Source organism: Hylobates moloch, unplaced genomic scaffold (genome assembly GCF_009828535.3).
Source record: "Hylobates moloch isolate HMO894 unplaced genomic scaffold, HMol_V3 SCAFFOLD_3, whole genome shotgun sequence".
NCBI lineage: Eukaryota > Metazoa > Chordata > Mammalia > Primates > Hylobatidae > Hylobates > Hylobates moloch.
The window spans coordinates 34,236,482-34,255,900 of record NW_026652278.1 but is presented as its reverse complement, the minus strand read 5'-3'; the positions used below and the strand labels follow the sequence as shown (position 1 = coordinate 34,255,900).

At 42.3% G+C, this 19,419-nt stretch overlaps 1 long non-coding RNA gene across 1 annotated transcript in view; it reads left to right on the top strand.

The window, feature by feature from the left end:
- LOC131383035 (uncharacterized) overlaps positions 1 to 12,452 on the top strand; it is a 31,105-nt gene extending 18,653 nt beyond the window's left edge. The window contains exons 2-3 of the long non-coding RNA XR_009212734.1: positions 2,517 to 2,749; positions 11,368 to 12,452. This is a non-coding gene — a long non-coding RNA (uncharacterized LOC131383035). The remainder of the gene's footprint in view (positions 1 to 2,516; positions 2,750 to 11,367) is intronic.
- The last annotated feature ends 6,967 nt before the right edge of the window (positions 12,453 to 19,419 follow it).

Genomic DNA, 19,419 nt, shown 5'->3' with positions numbered 1-19,419 from the left:
CTCAGAGGAGTTCTCTGCCTCCAAGGGGAAAGTGGAACTTGAGCTGGGTTGGGAAGCAGGAAGTCACATTCTGAAAAGCCTAGGCAGAAGGTGGAAGGTTTTTCAAGTACTGGGTAACTTCTCATACCTTCTCATTTTCTGACATTTTAAAGTTTTTGTTTTGGGCCTGCCTACCTCCATGAGAGTGGAAGCTTGATGAGGTCAATGACTCTGTATTGTTCACCACTGAGTCCCCAGTTCCTGGAACAGTGCCTGGCACATAGTGGATGTTCCATGGATATATGAATGAACAAACGACCATGGTGTGTGTGAGGAACAGTTAGAGGACTGTTCTGTCTGGAAAGAGGTGTCTCTCTCTGGGAGTAGAGGACTCTCCAACAGACTAGCAGAGGAGCAGCCAAGTGAGCCTCAAAACACAGGAGCAAGTGGGACAAACAGGATAAACAGGATGTGGGAGCCACTCACAATTGCCAAGGTGGACCTTGTATAGATTGCAATAGGGGACTTGAACCTGAAATCAAAACAAAAAACAAAACTGCTCTGCACAGCCTACAGGACTGCATGTACTTGGTCAACCAACAGCTAAAGTTGGAAGAAAAAAAGAAAAAGATTTGTTCAGTCCCATCCTACCTTTCCCTTGTTAAGAACATAGGGAACTATTAATGTGATCACAATACTTTTATTAATGCCTACTATGATTCCATTCACTATTTAAGCAGATAGATTCATTGCTGTCTCATATTGAGCCAATTGCCTAACAAAAACTGGTCTGTTTTTTCAACTGTTGTTTTGTAGGTCTATATTTTGTTTTCCATCCTATATCTGTGCAATTGATTGTCGGGCCTAAATGCAGTGCTTTGCGTTTTTTCCTTGTGCGTTCTTATTGATTTGAGACCATCTTTCAGCTTACGGAATTCATTTAAAATGTTTATCCTATTTTCAGTCACAGCAGTTATCCTCTTAGCTTGGTGCATCCATATATGCGATCTGCAAATACCCCAAGGATGTGGATGTCTAGATCTAATTTGGAGAATCCTAAGGGGCAAGGAGTGTTTGCCAGCTGACTCACCCTCAGTCATGGGCAAAACCGAAATGATGTGTGGCCACCAGAAGAGGGAAACTTCAGGCTGGAGTTGGGAAAGGAGTAACTGTTGGAATTCCAGGTTGAGGCAGATCCAAGTCACAATCTCTGGTTTAAGCAACCCAGAAAGATTTCTTCTAGGAAGCTGCTTTTATAAGTAAAAGGGGAAAAAATCGCTTGATAATTTTTGAGGACAGGCAGTGACTGGGAAAGGGCACGTTGTTCAGTTTAGAAGCTAAACTAGGGGATAGGAAGAAGACGACTGGCCAGCTTAGATTGTTAGAGCTTGGGTCTCCTCACTGGCAGGCAGATATTAGATTTTCTTAGAGTCAAGACTGCTGTGAAGATCTTTCCCCTCTTGCTCTGGGGAATAAATCCTACTTTGGTGTTTTAAGCTGTTTCTCTTCCGTTAGCCACTCCCCAGATTTTCACTGAAATCCTGCATCGGTCTCCTTTGTACCTTTCCTCTCACTCTGTCTCTGTTGTAAAATCAATTATAATTTGCTTACATCTGCAGTTATGGGGGTACATTTTCCATCTGCTCCAAACATGCACACCCTCGGACTGCACCATTCCCCGCTTCTCCTGCCTCCCCCACCCGAGCCGCCTCCCCAGCAACTTTATCTTCCTAAGCAGCTCAGGAACACAGATGTTTTCACCCTGTTGCTCCAGCACAAGGGTATTTTCCCAGTGTCTCTCTGTGTGTATGCTCCAGGCACCGTCTCTCTGGGGAGGGAGAGAGTAAATGTTTTCATTCCAAACCCTCAGGGTCAGGTCTTGTTTGTCTAAACTGTGTTTGTTGCCGTAATTATCAGATTAGCTGATCTCTGACAGCAAGTTGGGGGTTGGAGAAGGGGGAAACTATTAACCCTCTGTAGGATGGTGGCTGTGCTTTCTCATGGGAATACCTTTGGGAAGCGCTGTCATTTATCTTCTAACCTGGAAGATTTGTCTAGAATTCTTTTCACCAACCCTAACAGACCTTCATAATAGTCTGTTCTAAGTAAATCCAACCATCTAGCAGCCTCCACTGCTGGGATCCAACAGGCATTTAGCAGAGATGGAGGGTCGAAAGGGCATCTCTCTAGGGATCTGCTGGGAAGAGAAAGAAATGGAGCTTAAAGAGGATCTGGATAAATAACTCTACAAACGGTGTCGGTGTCTCTTAGACCGAATAAGGAAGCCAGGAGTATGCACTGAACATCTTCAGCTAGTCCATCCATCCCCTCCCCCTTGGCATAAGTGCAGCGAGGCTACCAGGCTCCACTTAGTATTGTTTGGGGATTTTCTGTTGTTTCCGAGATTGTTAAGATAATTTTTCACCGCTGCTGTTTTAACAAAACTAAATGTGTAGACATTTGTGAGTCTTTGTCATCAGACTCATAAGGCTGGTGCTTTCAAAATGTTCTCATCTGCCCTTTCCTTCTGCCCACAGCACCCTTGAACTTCTGTATGGTCTCCAAAGACATGATAAATACAGAGATTGCTCTCTCCTCTCAACTGCAACAGTAATGATTCCTTTGCATTTTAATTGTCTTTTACACATGAATAAGTCTTGTATCCTCAAATGGACTAAAGACTCCCTCAAATGGACTAAAGACTCCTTTAGGGCAAGCACTATCCTTCAGTCCCATACATTGGTTACCTGGCAAAGGACCCTAAATACAGGTATTTAATAAATATTTTTTGTTGACAGCATTTTTCCAAACTTCTTTTTTCTATTTCTTATCTCTGTTCCTTTCTGGGTTTGTATTTGGTTTTTAGATACTTATGATGTTTACAGATCCTTTATTTCTGGAACGGTCCTCCAATTCATACTCATCAACTCAATTCCTCCTCTTCTCTCCAAACACACACACACACACACACACACACACAGAGAGAGAGAGAGAGAGAGAAACCTTTACAGAATATCTGTATACCTAGTACTGTACAAATATATTCTATGTGCAATATCTTATTTGAAGCTCATCATGGCTTGTGAGATAAATACTATCACATGTAAGGAGGCAGAGACTCAGAGAGTTAAGTAACATAAACAAGCACCCACAATTGTTAAGTCCCAGGTGTGTGTGACTCTAAAACCCATACAAATCCCATCTTGCTAGTTACTGAAGTGGAGAAAAGTTCAGATAATTAGAGAAAACATATGTTTTGCCCAAAACCTAACTAAAAATCAACGAATCTATCTTCAGTATTTTTTCCCAACAAATATAGCTATAATAATTTCTTTGTAAAATTAAAAGAAGCTCAAACCCAATGAATACATTCTGGACAATATCTTACACAACAAAATCGTTTTGATATTGTCTTAGCATACGTTTTAAAGTGAATTTGACTCATTCATCCATGTCCACACTGTTTATAAAGCTGTCACTTCTTGCAGGCAAACATGAGTTTTAGAATATTCTATGTAATCCACATACTGATTCATCAAACCGCTATTGAAAAACTGCTGTTGACTTAGAATATCCCCATGTTCTGAGAAGACAAAAGTCTTTCATCTTTATTGATGTTGCCAGGCCTGGTTCCAAATGTGGACAGGGCACAGGCAGAGATTCTTGGGAGGAAATGTTCAGAAGCAGAATTGGTCAGGGAGTTTCCATATGGTGCTCCTGGTCAGCCCCAGAAGCAGGTATCAGATGGATTTCCATGGAAGCAAACAGCCAGGGAGCCAGCTCTTCTCTCCCTCTAGGGAGGTGTTCTGTTCATTACGCAGCCAGCTAAGATGCCATCCTTGTCCCTCTTCTACCCAGGGTTTCCCTCTCTCTGGCACCTCCCTCCACTGCTCTTACATCCCTCACCATAAGCCACATAGGAGGAAGATCCAACAGATCTTGAATAGGTCAACCAAACTGTGTTTGTCGGTTCTGATAAGAGAGTCAGTTGTAGAGAAATTCGAATGACTATTTTGCTCCCAATCCAGAAACCCCTGTCCTAACTTGAATAAAAATTCACTTGGCTGCATAAGGAAGGTTTTTAAAGAGCCTGGGAAATGGAAAGAGGGATGATACAAGTGCCTAAAGGGAAATTCAAAGAAGGGCTTATTTTTAAAGAAAAAAGTTCAGAAAAATAGAAAAGTGATTTTGCCATCTTGTGGAAGAGTATTGCACACATGTTGAGCAAAATGAGACCGGCTCTTATGATAAAATAATCTCAGGTTCCTAAAATACCTTACTTGATCCTGGTTATGAATAGTCAGCTTGTTCTTGTTAAGATGTTTGAAGTACTCAGGATATTTTCTGGCCCAGATGCCAGGAGATCTGACTGCCCCTAATAGCTGTGAGGCCTTCAGTGAGGCATATATCCTGACACTTATCTGGAAAGTTGGTATTGGACTAGATGACATCAGGTTCTTTCTTTTGTTGGTGTGGCATCATATTCTGGGCCCCTGGAGGGAAGCAAATAAGGAAAGTTGTTTAGAAAAATGACATTTTCTTGATTTAATTTTGCAAAATGCTTAGAATGGTGCCTAGCACATAATAGTGTTAGAATTGTTAGCGTCTATAGAAGTGGAAGCTATTATAGAAGTGTTAACTATTATCATTGACCTGATATGGATGATGAACATGGATCCACACACTAGAGACACATTTTTACCTCCATATCTAAATTTAAGAAAAATAATGCAATATTAATCCAGTATTCTGATAACTCTTTAAAGCCCTTTGTGTGTGTCTCTCTCTCTTTCTTTTTTTTTTTTTTTTTTTTTTTACATGGAGTCTTTCTTTATTACACAGGCTGGACTCAAACTTCTGGGCTCAATGGGCTCAAGTGATCCTCCCACCCTATGCTCAGCCTCCAAGTAGCTGTACTATAGGTGTGCACCACAGCACCCAGCAAAAACCTTAATAGAAAGGAAATGAGCCATGACTACTGAAAATTAAGACTAGCTATTATCCACAAGAGGTGCTCGCTGCCTCTTTGCAGAAGTAATTCTCAGCCAGAGACGTCAGTATTTGGAGAAGAGACCTCTTATCTATTCCCCAGGGGTCTCAGACCATTCAAAACAAAGGAAAACAGTTGATAACCTTGTAATTAATGGAAGGAGTGTCTGCTAAGCAAACAACCACATAGAGATGTTTTTTTTTTGAAAATTCAGCTTTATTATTTGGCCATGGGATGAATTGGGCTGCCTTGGGAAGTAGGAGTTTCCCTTCCCTGGATTCAGGGATTCAGACATCAGATGGCTAGATGGACTGCATGACTTTGAAGAACTTTTCTCACAAAGTCTCTGATTCTAAAGCAAAGCCTACCCAGAATTACAAAGTGTCACAATGCCTGTGGACAATAGAGCAGCAGAGACTGGGCTTCAGCCAGAACACCTAGTTCTCTGAGAGCATAATATCAGCCTGGAACATCTTGCACCTTGAATGGTGAAGCTGTGTCTTTCAAGACTTTCATAAAAAGGTGATTCATGGAATGCATTACCGAGTAATGCCCTAGTTTATTCTCTCTTTTCAATTCTAAGACCTAAGAATGGAAAGCACTAAGGGAATGTCAGAGCCACACAATAAGGGAAGGGCCAGAATCCTGGTTTCCAGTCCAGAGCTGAACCCCCAGCTTTCCCTCTCTGTAAACAGATGGAGTTGTCTTGGGCTGAAGATACTTTCTAACTACTTTCTGCCCATAGCAACAGTCCAATAAAAACCTTCACTGAATAGAAACTCACATGCAATATTAGAGCAAGATGAACAGAGAATAAGACAGAAAAGAAAATAAATAAAGAAGACAATGGCAAAGGGGCAGAATATAAAGAATTGAAGAGGCAGAGTAGAGAAAATAAGAAAATGAAGGGAGTTTTTAAAAAAAAAATTCTACACTGAATGTATGAGATGTAGAGAGCCTTAACATTTAAAAACTGCAAAGAAAGAAAGATGGTAACATGCATTACATACTAAGAAAGCCACACAAAAGAGAGTAGAGTTAAAAAAAGTTATAAATCTCTATAATTTAACTAAGATTATCTGATGAGAACATACACAAGAGACGCTAGCTGCCTCTTTGCAAAAGTAATTCTCAGCCAGAGACCTCAGTATTTGAAGAAGAGATGTCCTGTCTATTCCCCAGGGGTCCCAGACCACCCAAATTAAAGGAGAACAGTTGATAACCTCATAATTAGAAGCAAGGCTTCTGTTGTGCCACCATAGGGCCTTTACATTTGCCTTTTCTCGGAGGGCTCCCTTCCTTCCTCCCTTCACTACTCTCCATTTCCTGCTTGTCGTTACTCTAATTACTGTTACTGTTACTATGTGGTGGTTGGTCTGGAGGACCTTCAAAATCCCTTCCAACCCTCTGAGTCCACAATTCTCTACTTCTGCTTTCAGAAGTACTCCCTACTGTCGACTTTACTGGGATCTGAGGTCCAGGGAATAGTGTAGCGGTATGTGATGGGCACAGGGATGACTCATGTGATAGCTTGTGCACATTGCCATGGCTCAGCTATCTCTTTGCTGGTGGAAATAATCTGGAAGAGCTGGTTCCAGGTCCATGGAGAGGTTGCTTGGTATCAGACAGTAGTCGCCATTGGAAGCAGAAGCCATGTTTCAAAGTAGCTGAGAGTTATTTTATTAACGACAATAAGGGTGATGAACTAAGTAATTTGATGAGCACTTAAAGACAAAATCATAGAACCTGCCCTTGAGGAACTCACAAACCAAATGTGAGGTCCTACACATTCATAGTAATCTAGGTCCTACACATTCATAATAATCATCGCTGCCTGGTACTGAGCACCTTCTAGGTGCTGGGTACAGCTAAGCATGTAACCTTTGCCAAGTTATTTAATCCTCATGACATCCAAATGAAGCAAGTACTGTTGTCATCCCCACTTTACAAATGAGGTGGTGGAAGCCCAAAGATTACATACTTTACTGCTATCAGTCAGCTTGTGACAGATTGGGATTCAAATACTATATGCTTGGAGGCACATTACTAGGCTGCCTTCACAAGTCCCCTTTTTGCATCAACCAAAATCCATTTAATGATTCAAGATTGATTGCAAGAGAACTGAGATCCCCAGATTCATCTCACTCTGATTTTAACACTACTTTCAAGAACTCATGCTCCTATGAGTCCTTTATCACCGTGTCATCTGTGATCCAACCTGCTTTAACCTGTCTGTTCTCTTACCTGTCTGAACCTGCAGATGCCAACACTGAGGGATTCTCAGCCCTGGAATCCTCCATGTCTTCCCCTCGCTTCACCAATCTATCCATGACCCTGACTGCATCAAGCCTTCGTAGCAATGGCAATGTTACTCCAAACTGACTGCAGATGCCTGTGACCTTTGGGATTCCCACCTGTGCTACTTGTCCTGTTCTTAAATTAAATGAATGACCAAGTCAGGGATCATAAATCATCTTCAAGACAGGAAGTCCTGCTCTCTGGCATCTTGTCCCCTGATCCTAGGCATGGTGTCACTTTCTGCCCATAGGAAGAGTCCAATACAAAACTTCACTTGGACTCTATACTAATTTACAATTAAAATTACTAGCTTTGTGAGATTATGCAAAGTATTCATGTAACTAGGATTTGGGGATAGAAGAGGCAGAAATGTTTTCCCATAACAATAACTAATATAGCGATTGCAAATGATATTATCATTTTTTTACTTAATCCAACAATACTTTTTCAACCCAACTTGAAGATTATAATTATCTGAAAAGAAGGATATTAATTATAATTCAGACTTTTTTAGACCAACTTCCCCATTCTTCCAGTCGCCCCACCCTACCTTCCCCATGCCCTCCAGGCATCCAAAATTGTGGAATCAGCATGAATAGGGCTGGGTACCCTGTGAATACTCAGTAAATATTAACTGTCTAAATGAATTAATCTATTCGCCTCTGGTATAAGTACTTTTGCTGTCTCTCAAATTCAAATCATTTCCTCTCCTTTTACTAACACAGGCATTCATGCATTTAATTCAAACAGTTATTTACTTAGGGCTATTATGGCCTCCACAAATGCACAGTCTGGTAATGGTGCAAGGCAGTATGAGAGCAAGTGCTCAGATGAGGGCCGCAGCAATGGGGAAATAGAAAGAACGTGGGCCTTGACCTCAGCAGACCTGTCTTAATTGTAAAAGTGGAGTGTTGACACCCAGTTCCCAGGGTTGTTAATAACATTGAATGTTTTGGGAGTTTTTTGAGCACTGTGTGTACAAACCTCTTCAGTTCTCCCAGAGCCCCTACATGGGGAGAAGTGGGACTTTAAAGGGCTGAACAATTTGCCCACCTTGAAGTCTCACAGCTAGCGGTGGGCAGTGCTGGAATTTGAACACATTCTTAACTCTTCTTTACAATATCTTGTTTGTGGGAGTGGCCTCAAGGATTAAACTCCTGTCAAGTTCCTCTCAGTATGTCAGTTTCCTCAATCCCTTGTCAGGAGAGGAGGACACGAAGTTCCAGGTGTGGAAATTGGTCATGTAACCTTAACCCTGGAGAAATGTGAACGTTATCTCCTGAGGGGCAGCGGTCCATCGGCCACTCAGAACTATTGTTGCCCTAGGAAGGAAGAAAGAATTGGGATTCTGCTTCCTCTTGAGGGGACTGAGGAGTAGAACCGCAGCTAAATCAATGGACTTTGGGGACTTGTGGGGAGGAGTGGGAAGGTGGCGAGGGATAAAAGACAAGAAATATGGTGCAGTATATACTGCTTGGGTGATGGGTGCGCCAGGATCTCGCAAATCACCTCTAAAGAATGTCTCATGTAACCAAATACCACGTGTACTCCAATAACTTATGGGGAAAAAAAAAAAACCCTTAGCCACTCTGGAAGGACTGCAGTTAAATTACGAAGAGAGGCAGGACGTCCACTGTCAGTACATCTACTCGGATGCTTTTGTCTTTTCTGGTTGCAGCTTGGTTTTGTCTTCTTTCTTAGAAAATGTTCTTTACTTGTGAAAAGTGCTATCCTTCTTTCTGCTGAACACAGAATAAGGGGGTTTGTCTACACCCATGTTGGCTCCAAGAGAGGATCAAAGTGTCATTTGGGTTAGATGTGGTGACGGCAGCTGGAGAACTAGGGGAACCTGGAGGAATTGGGCAGACTAGGGGATAAGGAGGGAGGCAATTCGAAAGCCAGGATAACTCATCTCTTACTGCAGGGGATTCTACTACCAGCTCTTCCCAGCAGGCTTTTTCACTCCCCTGCAAATGCAGACAGTGCCCCAGGAGGTCAGAGATGGGGCTATCCTAATGCCTTGATAGGAGGAAAAGACTGGATGGAGGCAGTGGAGTATAAAAAGAAAGACCTGGCCAGGTGCGGTAGCTCATGCCTGTAATCCCAGCACTTTGGGAGGCCGAGGCAGGCAGATCACAAGGTCAGGAGTTCAAGACCAGCCTGACCAATATGGTGAAACCCCATCTCTACTAAAAAAATACAAAAATTAGCCGGGCATGGTGGCACACTACTTGGGAGGCTGAGACAGGAGAATCACTTTAACCTGGGAGGCAGAGTTGCAGTGAGCTGAGATCTCACCACTGCACTCCAGCCTGGGCAACAGAGTGAGACTCTGTCTCAAAAAAAAAAAAAAAAGAAAAGAAAAGAAAAAAAAAGACCTTATCAAGCTTCAGGGCCAAGGATACCAGCTGTGAGATTTGAACAAGTTACTCAACCTCTCTGAGTGTCCTGGTGTATAATGACAATGAGACACACACCTCACAGGGAAGCTGTGACAGGCTAATGAAGTCATGTTTATAAGGGACCTGGCAAAGTAGGTGACAGCCGAGCACCTGGCGAAGGATGTGACACTCAGGCTGCAGCCACAATCCATGGGAGAATTTGGCTTTTGCTATATCTTACCCAAAACTTGGCTGGGCTGTTCTGATCCTCCCAAGAAAATGTATGATGACAGTAACTCTAATAGTCACTAAAGTTAGCCAATTTTGGGAAAAGAAAAAGGAGAAAAAGGAGCTGCAAAACAATTCCACTATCAGAGAGGGCAAAAATGGAAAGGAAAATTTTAGAAGAAAATTAATACATAGTAAGTCTAGAAAATAATCTAGAGTACCTCACTAGAAGGTCTAAATTTAATCTTAAAGAAGAAATCTTGGTGCCTGGGGTGGAAAAACAAATCATCTTTTTTGCTGACTATACAAGTAAGATGATTAAAGTAGCAATAGAAAAGAGCTTTAAAAAAAATGATAGTAAAAGGTAAAAAGGGAAATCCCACACATGACTCCTAATTTTAAAACAATTATAGTAAAATATTCATCACAGAAGTTTACTGTCTTAACCACTTTTACACGTAGGGTTCAGTGGCATTAAGTACATTCACATTGCTGTGCAACCATCACCACCATCCATCTCCGGAACGCCTTTCATCTTGCAAAACTGAACCTCTGTATCCATTAAACACTAACTCCCCATTCCTACCTTCCCCTACTCCCTGGCAACCACTATTCTACTTTCTGTCTCTATGAATTTGACTACCCTATGTACCTCATATAAGTGGAATCACACAGTATTTGTCTTTTTGTGATTGACTTATTTCACTTAGCATAATGGACTCCCAGCTTGTTAACTAGGTATGTTCCAAAGTCATTTACAATGTGATGTATGGATATAAGTCAGAGTAAATTTTTTTCTTTTTTTCTTTTTTTTTTTTTGAGATGGAGTCTCGCTCTGTCACCTGGGCTGTAGTGCAGTGGTGCCATCTTGGCTCATTGCAATTTCCACTTCCCGGGTTCAAGTGATACTCCTGCTTCAGCCTCCTGAGTAGCTGGGACTACAGGCATGCACCACCACATCCAGCTAAGTTTTTGTATTTTTAGTAGAGACAGGGTTTCACCATGTTGCCCAGGCTGGTCTTAAACTCCTGACCTCAGGCGAACGTTTTAAGTAAAGAGAAAATTCAGATCCTACCAGGCTGGCTTGACCCAATGCCAATTTCCATAATGAAAATAGCTCTCCCCAGATGTGGAAGAGGAAGTGCATACAGATGCAATGTGATCCCAGTGAAACCCCAAATGCAGCTTCTGGGGCCACAAACTTCTGCCCCTCTCTTGAATTTCTTTGTGTTGCCACAACATAAGAGTTCAGAGAGGTGTTGACAGCATTTCCCTTTATGCTTTCCGTAGGTCCATCTCATTATTACCCCTTCCCTGGACATTCACAATAACTCCTAATACGCAGGCAGGATATAAGTTAGACTACTTATATTTACTGAGAACTTACCATGCACCAGACATAGTCAACATTGTAAAGTGGACAATTTTAAAGAGAAAACTGTAATGGGCAACATAATCATCTCCTACCATCTCTGTTCCTTTCTTTCTCAGATTATGAAGTAGCTATGGAATTTGAATGGGTTGATTCTTCAGCTCCCAGAAAAAACTTTGACCGGTTTAACTGGCCACAGTAATTGATGTGGGAATGAGGCCATGACATAATTTCAACTTAGGAGACATGTTCACTGGAGGTGAACTATGAAGCACAAAGTCTCAGACATTCGACACTGAAAGAATAAGCAGTCTTAGGATGAAGGCAGTGCTATGGACACCAGAGTTCCATGGTTCGGGCTGTTCAGCATCAACTGTTCCTGACAGCCACCCTAACGTGCCTCCAGTTTCTTGGGCCAACAGATGCCTATCATTGCTGAAGTTTCTTTGAGTTGGGTCTTCTGTTACTTACAACTTAAATCACCCTCACTGATTCCTATGTACTTAAACTTGTTCTCCTCCACTCTCCGCCAATCCATATGCTGAAGCCTTAACCCCTAACGTGATTGTATTTGGAGACTGGGACTTTGGGAGATAATTAGATTTAGATGTGGTCATGAGGATGGGATCTTCAAGTCTTAGATGGGAATAGTATCCTTATAAAAAGTGGTACTTGAAAGCCTCTCTTTCTCTCTCTCTGCCACGTAAGAACACAGCAAGAACGCAGCCATCTGCAAGCCAGGAAGAGAGCCCTTACCAGAACTTGACCATGCTGACACCCTGATCTCAGATGTCCAGCCTCCAGAACTGCAAAAAAGATACATTTTCATTGTTTAAGCTACCTAGTTTATGGTATTTTGTTATGGCAGCCCAATCTGTAATACACTGATACAGGCATATTAGGGTACATGCCACCAGCAGTGGTTCAGCTGCAGGTCCACACTTACCCAGTGAAGGTGACTCAGCCTAGGGTGTGACTCAGTCTCTTCACAACCCTGTCTGCATCACCCCTGGGAGAGTCAGCTCCTCCCACAACTGCAGTCCTGACAGCAGCATCATGCCTCTGAAATGATCTTGCAAACAAGCTGTCATTGGAGTGCTGAGAGAGTGGCAATATCAACTAAAAAAATGAAGAAGAAGAGCAACAAAGAGAAGGAAAAGGAGGAGAAGAGGGAAAGAAGCGAGGCACTATGGTGAAGAGTAGTTTCACCATGTTGACCAAGCTGGTTTCGAACTCATGACCTCAAATGATCCACCTGCCTCGGCCTCCTAAAGTGCTAGGATTACAGGCATGAGCCACCGTGCTCGGCCAGATTCTTATTCTTGAGTGACCTCTATATCCCTTTGTTCCCTTCATGTCTATATCTTCCACCCTTATCATGGCATCTCAAGTTTCCCTACTTAAGAGAATCTGAGCCTGTATCCCTCATACTTGCCTTATTAACAAATCACCTGGGATGCAGGAAGGCAAGTGACTTCCATCTCCAGTAACAGCTCTGGTTCATTCATTGCTTAGAACATTACATTGAGAAGAATCACTCAATGGGAAAGAGTATAGATGGGTTGGAGATGTCTGCACTGACAGGGAAGTGAGAACAACCACATTTGTGGCATCACTAGCTGTCCTTGGTTGACAGGCTCAAGATGAGTCAACTCAGAAAAGTGTTGGACAGGCACGGTGGCTCAGGCCTGTAATCCCAGCACTTTGGGAGGCCAAGGTGAGCAGATCACTTGAGGTCAGGAGTTCGAGACCAGCCTGGCCAACATGGTGAAATCCTATCTCTACTAAAAATACAAAAATTAGCTGCACATGATGGCAACTTATAATCCCAGCTACTTGGGAGGCTGGGAGGTGGAGGTCGCAGTGAGCCAAGATCGTGCCACTGCAGTATTCCAGCCTGGGGAACAGAGTGAGACTCTGTTTTAAATTTAAAAAAAAAAAAAAGTCACAATTATTGAAAGCTGGAAGGTTTTCAGAAAAATCTCAAATGTAGGTGTTTCCGTCCTTGGGATCTTGACTCATGAGGCATTTACAAACTCAGCAATAATGACTTATATCTTATTTTTGATAATATGAAGGCCCAACTCCTTCCCTATGATAGAGTTGTCAAGGTTCTTTCCTTTTGAGCAGAACAGTATCTACCCCATTCACTAAGGTGTATCACACTAGTCGCTATGATTGACATTTGTTGAAGTCACAGAAATTTCTGGAATGTTATTGGTCCATCTGACAGTCCAGGATGCCAATTGAACCCATGAGCAATTGTGGACTTGAATACACAGTGATGACCTAAGATAAGTGACTGCTTGCAGAGAACAATGCTAATAAAAAAACTCCCAGTGATTAAGAGCCTAGGAATCAATGCTCTAATGAAATATGACATCAATCTTAATGTAACTGCTTCAAATCCTACCCCATAATTCTGAAATTTTTAGGGGCTTCAGATTTGGATGAACACACCATGAGTTTATTTCAAAATGCCTATTTCTATTTCAGTATGCAATTACTTGAGACTTTTTTGAAAAAAATAACGAACAGCTTCTATTAAATAATTGTCTTTTTGTTGCAGAATTCTAAAGGGTTTATGGACTGTGTACATACACTGCATTTAAGCTTTTCGTTTATTTGACTACTTTGGTGTTTTCAGTTTGCCGGAAAGCAGGCCCTCATGGATGAAAGGCCCAGCTGGTATCCAAAAGCCATCGATTTGCCTTGTCGGCTCTTTAGGCAACCAGGCTTTCTAAGTGGGTAGGCCCTAGGGTGTTTGTTTCATTTTGGTCATGTCCTATGGTGCTTCGACATAAAGCTACACAACAACCATAAAAGACATAATGATTACATATGTTTGGAATTTCTTTCTATTTTTCCAGGGTTTCTTTAGGACCTACCATTTCATTTATTTTTTTAGATGGAATCTCACTCTGTCACCCAGGCTGGAGTGCAGTGGCATGATCTTGGCTCACTGCAACCTCTGCCCCTCGGGTTCGAGCAATTCTCTTGCCTCAGCCTCCTGAGTATCTGGGACTACAGGAGTGCCAAACCTCATCCAGCTAATTTTTGTATTTTTAGTAGAGACAGGGATTTACCATGTTGGCCGGGCTGGTCTTGCTCCTGACCTCAGGTGATCCGCCCACCTCCACCTCCCAAAGTGCTGAGAATACAGGCGTGAGCCACCGTGCCCAGCCGGGCCTACCATTTATTCTACCTGAGCTTCCCTTGCCAGTGAACCCTTGCATTTTAAGTAATAGCCATTGAGGAAAAAGCTGTTAAATGAGAACATTTCAGAGAAAATCACCTTGAAGAGTGACAGGCTGAGGTTTGGGGTGGCCTGTAGGAGCCCTGTGCCTGGAAGAGATGACAGGCACCTACATCTCTCCTAAAAGGAATGGGGAGGTGATTAGTAATAAGGGACTTCTCTATTATACTTCTCCTGCTCCCAATTTCTTTTCCTTATTCTCTTAAATTGTTTTCTCCCTCTCTTTGTCTCGTTTCCTTTGGTTTCTCTCCTGTCCTTTTTTTCTAATTTCCCTTTTTATTCTCTTTCTTTTTCTCCTCTCTTTTTTTCTTCTGTCCCTCATCCCTTCTCTTCTTTCCTATTTCTCTGCCCATTCTGTAAAAACCATTTTCCCTTTATGGCATCAGACTGTTTCCCAAAGTGTGTTCCACCAAGCACTGGATCCACAGGTTGCTTTGTGGAAAATAAATAAGATGGATCTGAAGCAGGGCCATCAGTGATTCAATAAGTTCAGGAAACGGTGTCGGCCTCCTGGAGCGTCCACATTCCACAGGTTCTGAGAAATTCTACTGTGAAGAAACTGTCTAACTTGCCTTATCCCAGAGCTCCCCAAACTTCCTGAACTCAGTGTCATTTTCCTTCCAAAGAAATGAATCTCACTGAGAATCTCTGTGGTAGAGCCGCTTGTCTTCCTCACTTTGGGGCTTCTGAGCACTTCTTTCATCCAGCCAAGCCTGATGTCAAGGTGTCTTCTCATGTGCTGAGGGCCACCACAGTCAGGGTCTCCCTTTTGGTCAACCACCTTCACTGCCCACCCTGCAGCCACCTAGCACTCAGACTTGTAAAAGTCCTGTATTGCTCACCTCTCGTGTTAAACATTTAAGTTGGATTTTTTTTTTGTTTTGTTTGGTTTGTTTTTCTAAAAAATTGTCAAAGATGATTTTTGAAGAATACTTGCAGTGTGGCAGAGGTACAAGCAGGGGAATATTTTGGTTCCCTGCTGGTAGTAATGCTCCCATCGTTGCAGAGGGCAATTTGGTAATATGTAGCCACAGCCTTAAAATTCTATTGAGTGGGGGGGCAGGCACAGTGGGTAATGCCTGTAATCCCAGTACTTTGGGGGTCCGAGGCAGGAGGATCTCTTGAGCCCAGGAATTTGAGACAAGACTAGGCAACAGAGCAAAACCCCATCTCTACAAAAAATAGAAAAATTAGCCAGGTATGTTGGCACATGCCTGTAGTCCCAGCTACCTGGGAGGTTGAAGTAGGAGAATCACTTGAGCCCCGGAGGTAGAGGTTGCAGTGAGCTGTGATCACACTACTGCATTCTAGCCTGGGCAATAGATTAAGACCCTATATTAGAAAAAAAAAAAAAAGCAACACATTCTATTTGGGGGACTTTCGCCTAAGGAAACAATTAAGAATGGATGCAAAGAGTTAGCTACAAGGATTCTTTACTGGAGTGTTCTCTGTAATAGCAAAAACTTGAGAACAACCTTAATATCCAACGATGGAAGATGGTTTGAGTACACTGTAGTGTATTCATATAATCAGGTAGCTCTGAAGAGTGGAGTTTTAGAAGAGTATTTAAGATAGATTCCCCAAAATAATTTTCTGTAACAAACATACATATGCCCATTGTGATCCCATTTCCGTCAAATCAACATACACCAAGTGGGACATATGCATATAAATATTCGAAGCTGGGAAGAGCAGCCACCAAAATTTAGCAATAATCATCGCTTCCAGGGTAGTTCATTTCAGCTTCCTCTTGTTTATCTGTGCTTTCTGATTTTTATGTAAAACAGCATATGCTTTTTGTATATTGAAAGGAAACAATAAATTGGAAAATTTAACAAAAATGGTTGGTGATCCTTTTCATGTTTTGTTACCATTTAAAGTCCCAGTTTACTCCAAATAGGGTCCTGTCAACACCAACTGGGACTTTTCTGTCTCTTGTGGGGTAAGTGCTCCATGAGGAAGGTCAAAGAGAATGTCAACCTTCCTTCTGCTATCTGAGGAAATCTGGATACGAGAGCCAACTTCTAGGTTGTGATGCTGCAATTTACTGAGAAAAAAAAAAAAGATCAACACACCCCACCATCTATTTATTTAATATTAAAAATAATATTTCACTGAGTTTGGCTGGCGTCAGCCCGAGCAGTTACTCATACAGGAATTCAAACAAAAGCAGCATTGGCTCTGGGCCAGTGGGTTGGTGCTGGGTGGTCCATGTCGGTCCTTAGCTCAGAGCAGTTCCTAAGGCTGCTTTGAGACCTGTTTTGGGTTGGGAAGATGATGTATTCATTTATTTATTAGAAATGGTTTAACAGGAAATGCTAATAGTTTGCACTGAGGGAGAACTGCCCTGGAGACAGCTGGAGGAACCCAACAGACATCGCTGGGGAGGAGATTGCTGCTCATGGCCTTGGAATTAAATCAGGTTCTGTTATGAGAGTCTACTCTGGAACCCAGAACACTAAACTCGCCCAAAACACCCTGGCTGCTTTGCTTCAGGACAGAGGAGGAAGGAGCAGCTCCACTCTTTCAGCTTCCCTGGCTCTCTTTTCTGTTGCCGTTTGTTTCTCAGAAACCTAACGGTGTATTTTTCATGTGACTGTGAACACAGACGCTGGCTCTGCTAGGAGTGAACAGGCCCTATGGACACCAACCACCAGGTGGGGTTTTGTGAACCAAGGTGTAAGCAGCATATGTGTAACTCGAACCCACATTGAGCATGCCTGTGGGCTGGAGTCACATGCAAGTTCAGGGGTTACACGTACATATCCTTTATGTGTATGAGGACGAGTGAAAGACCAATGTTTGCAAGGGATTCCAGGCATGTCCTCAAGCTCCAGGGTGCATTCCATTGTTAGAACACATTCATGGGTACTTTGTGGAACCACAGAGAAAATGAAATATAGAGGAGGGTGTAAATCAAGCACAAATGTCTACGCATGAGAAAAACATGAGCTGGCTTGTATATATTTTTTAAATCCTCTTCTAGCTCTTTTGAAAGTGTGTGGAACTTTACTTGTGGGGGAAGAGCGTGATTACAGTGCCACAGGGAATGGGGTTGTCTCACCCATTCTGGCACGACAAAAGGGCTGTTCCTGTGTTTCCAGATAACAATGGAGGTGAAGCCTGACCCTGGAAACCAGTCAAGATTCTCAGAGATAAACCCTTGGGCAGCAAGAACACAGTCAATGAAAAGAAACTGACCCTTTGCCTCTTGAGTCACAGAATTCCCACAAATGCTGTGTCCTCGTCAGTTCTGGCAGGACTTACCACCACAGCCCCAGACATCGCCACCACTTTATAAACAGTATGGAGGGCGTTGCTGGAGTCTCTGAGGAGGGGGCTGTGCTAGAAGTCAGGGCATCTTTACCTCCAGCACCTAAAAATACCGGATGCCTCCCTCCTTCCCACCCATTTTCTTCTAGAGGTAAAACTTTCCTTCCAGGCTCACAAAGTTATGAGAAAGCCCCTTCAACAGTTTTCCTCTGGCAGCATTTCCACGTAGATCATTCCTCTAGGTCTGCCGCTGCTGAAAGTACCTCAAATGAGCCTTTAACCTGACAGATTTTGGTGTTCTAAAACCTGAACCAAGAGCCTTTGGAAGGACTGCACAGCCTTGGAACTAGGGGCAGGAAGTTTCAGGGCAAGGGTGGTAGAGGACCTGGGCTAGGGTGAGGAAGTCTGGAGCGAGAAAAGAGGAGAAAGAGGGGTTTGCATCAGTGGCAATGGAGGTAAGCAGTAGGTTGGAAATTCATTAAATGTCTTGTTTAAGATCCAAAATTAATCAGTCTCTTAGAGCCTCAAGTTCCTCAGCAAAATCAGAGTGTCGAAGTTTCTGGATTTTAAATCCAATGAACTAGAACTTCATTCCTTAACCACTGCTTTCCTGTAAAACTCTAAAAACATTCAGCATTGTATAAGCCACTAGAACAATGGTTTTCAACATTGGCTGCATATGGAATCACTCGGGGACTTTTAAGCAATGTTAATGCATGAATTCAGCTCCAGAGATTCTGATGGAATTGGTCTGGATGAGGCCTATACACCAGGATTTCTCTCTCCTTTCATGAGTCCTCTCCCTGAAATGCAGATATTGTCTAAAATTCTGTCTGTAACCCTCATATTTCTATTTTTTTCTCTATTTCTCTTCTCATTCACTCCTACATCATTAACTATCACTTATTTCAGGATGATGCTCAAATCTGTCTAGATCCATGACTTATTTATCCTGCTTTCTTTTGTCCATCTATATCTAAATGATGATGTTCTAGGCTCCAATTCATGTTCAGTCCCCAACTCAACATCTTATCCCTAAAGCTCTTTCATTTCTTGATGGTATACCTCCCATTATCTTATCGCCAAGGCTCCAAATCTTAGTGTTATCTTTGTATGATGAATTAAAAAATGTATTAATATGAGCATGTCCCCAATCTCTCTATCACCTACTCATAAGAGAATATTGTCTTTGATAGCTTGGCTAAGCCTGCCCTCTTAGGAGAGTTCTGCCTTTTTCAGGCTGGTCCCTTAAGTTTCATGATTCAAAATCAAGAGAATGGATAAACAAAGATAAGACTGAAGAGGCAGAAGGAAGGAAAGAAAAGAACAAAAGACAAGGGCCTCATGGGCTGAGGCTTTTGAGAGAGTTTCCAGGAAAAGGAGATGGAAAGTAGGAGATTAAAAGAGTGAGAAACTCCAGAACTGATGAGTTCTAAGTACTAAAGACAGAAAAGGGAAGTTTAAAAATTGTTCCTAAACTATGAATTGTATGCTTTTTAAAGTTTTTAGAGAATGGCAAGTAAAATTTTGAATTGGTTTTAAAATACTTTTGATTGTTAGACTTTTTTTTAGTTCAGTGTTGCTTTGAGACTGAGTTATGTGGATGTACAGCTTATATTTGGATTATATACAACACCTCCTT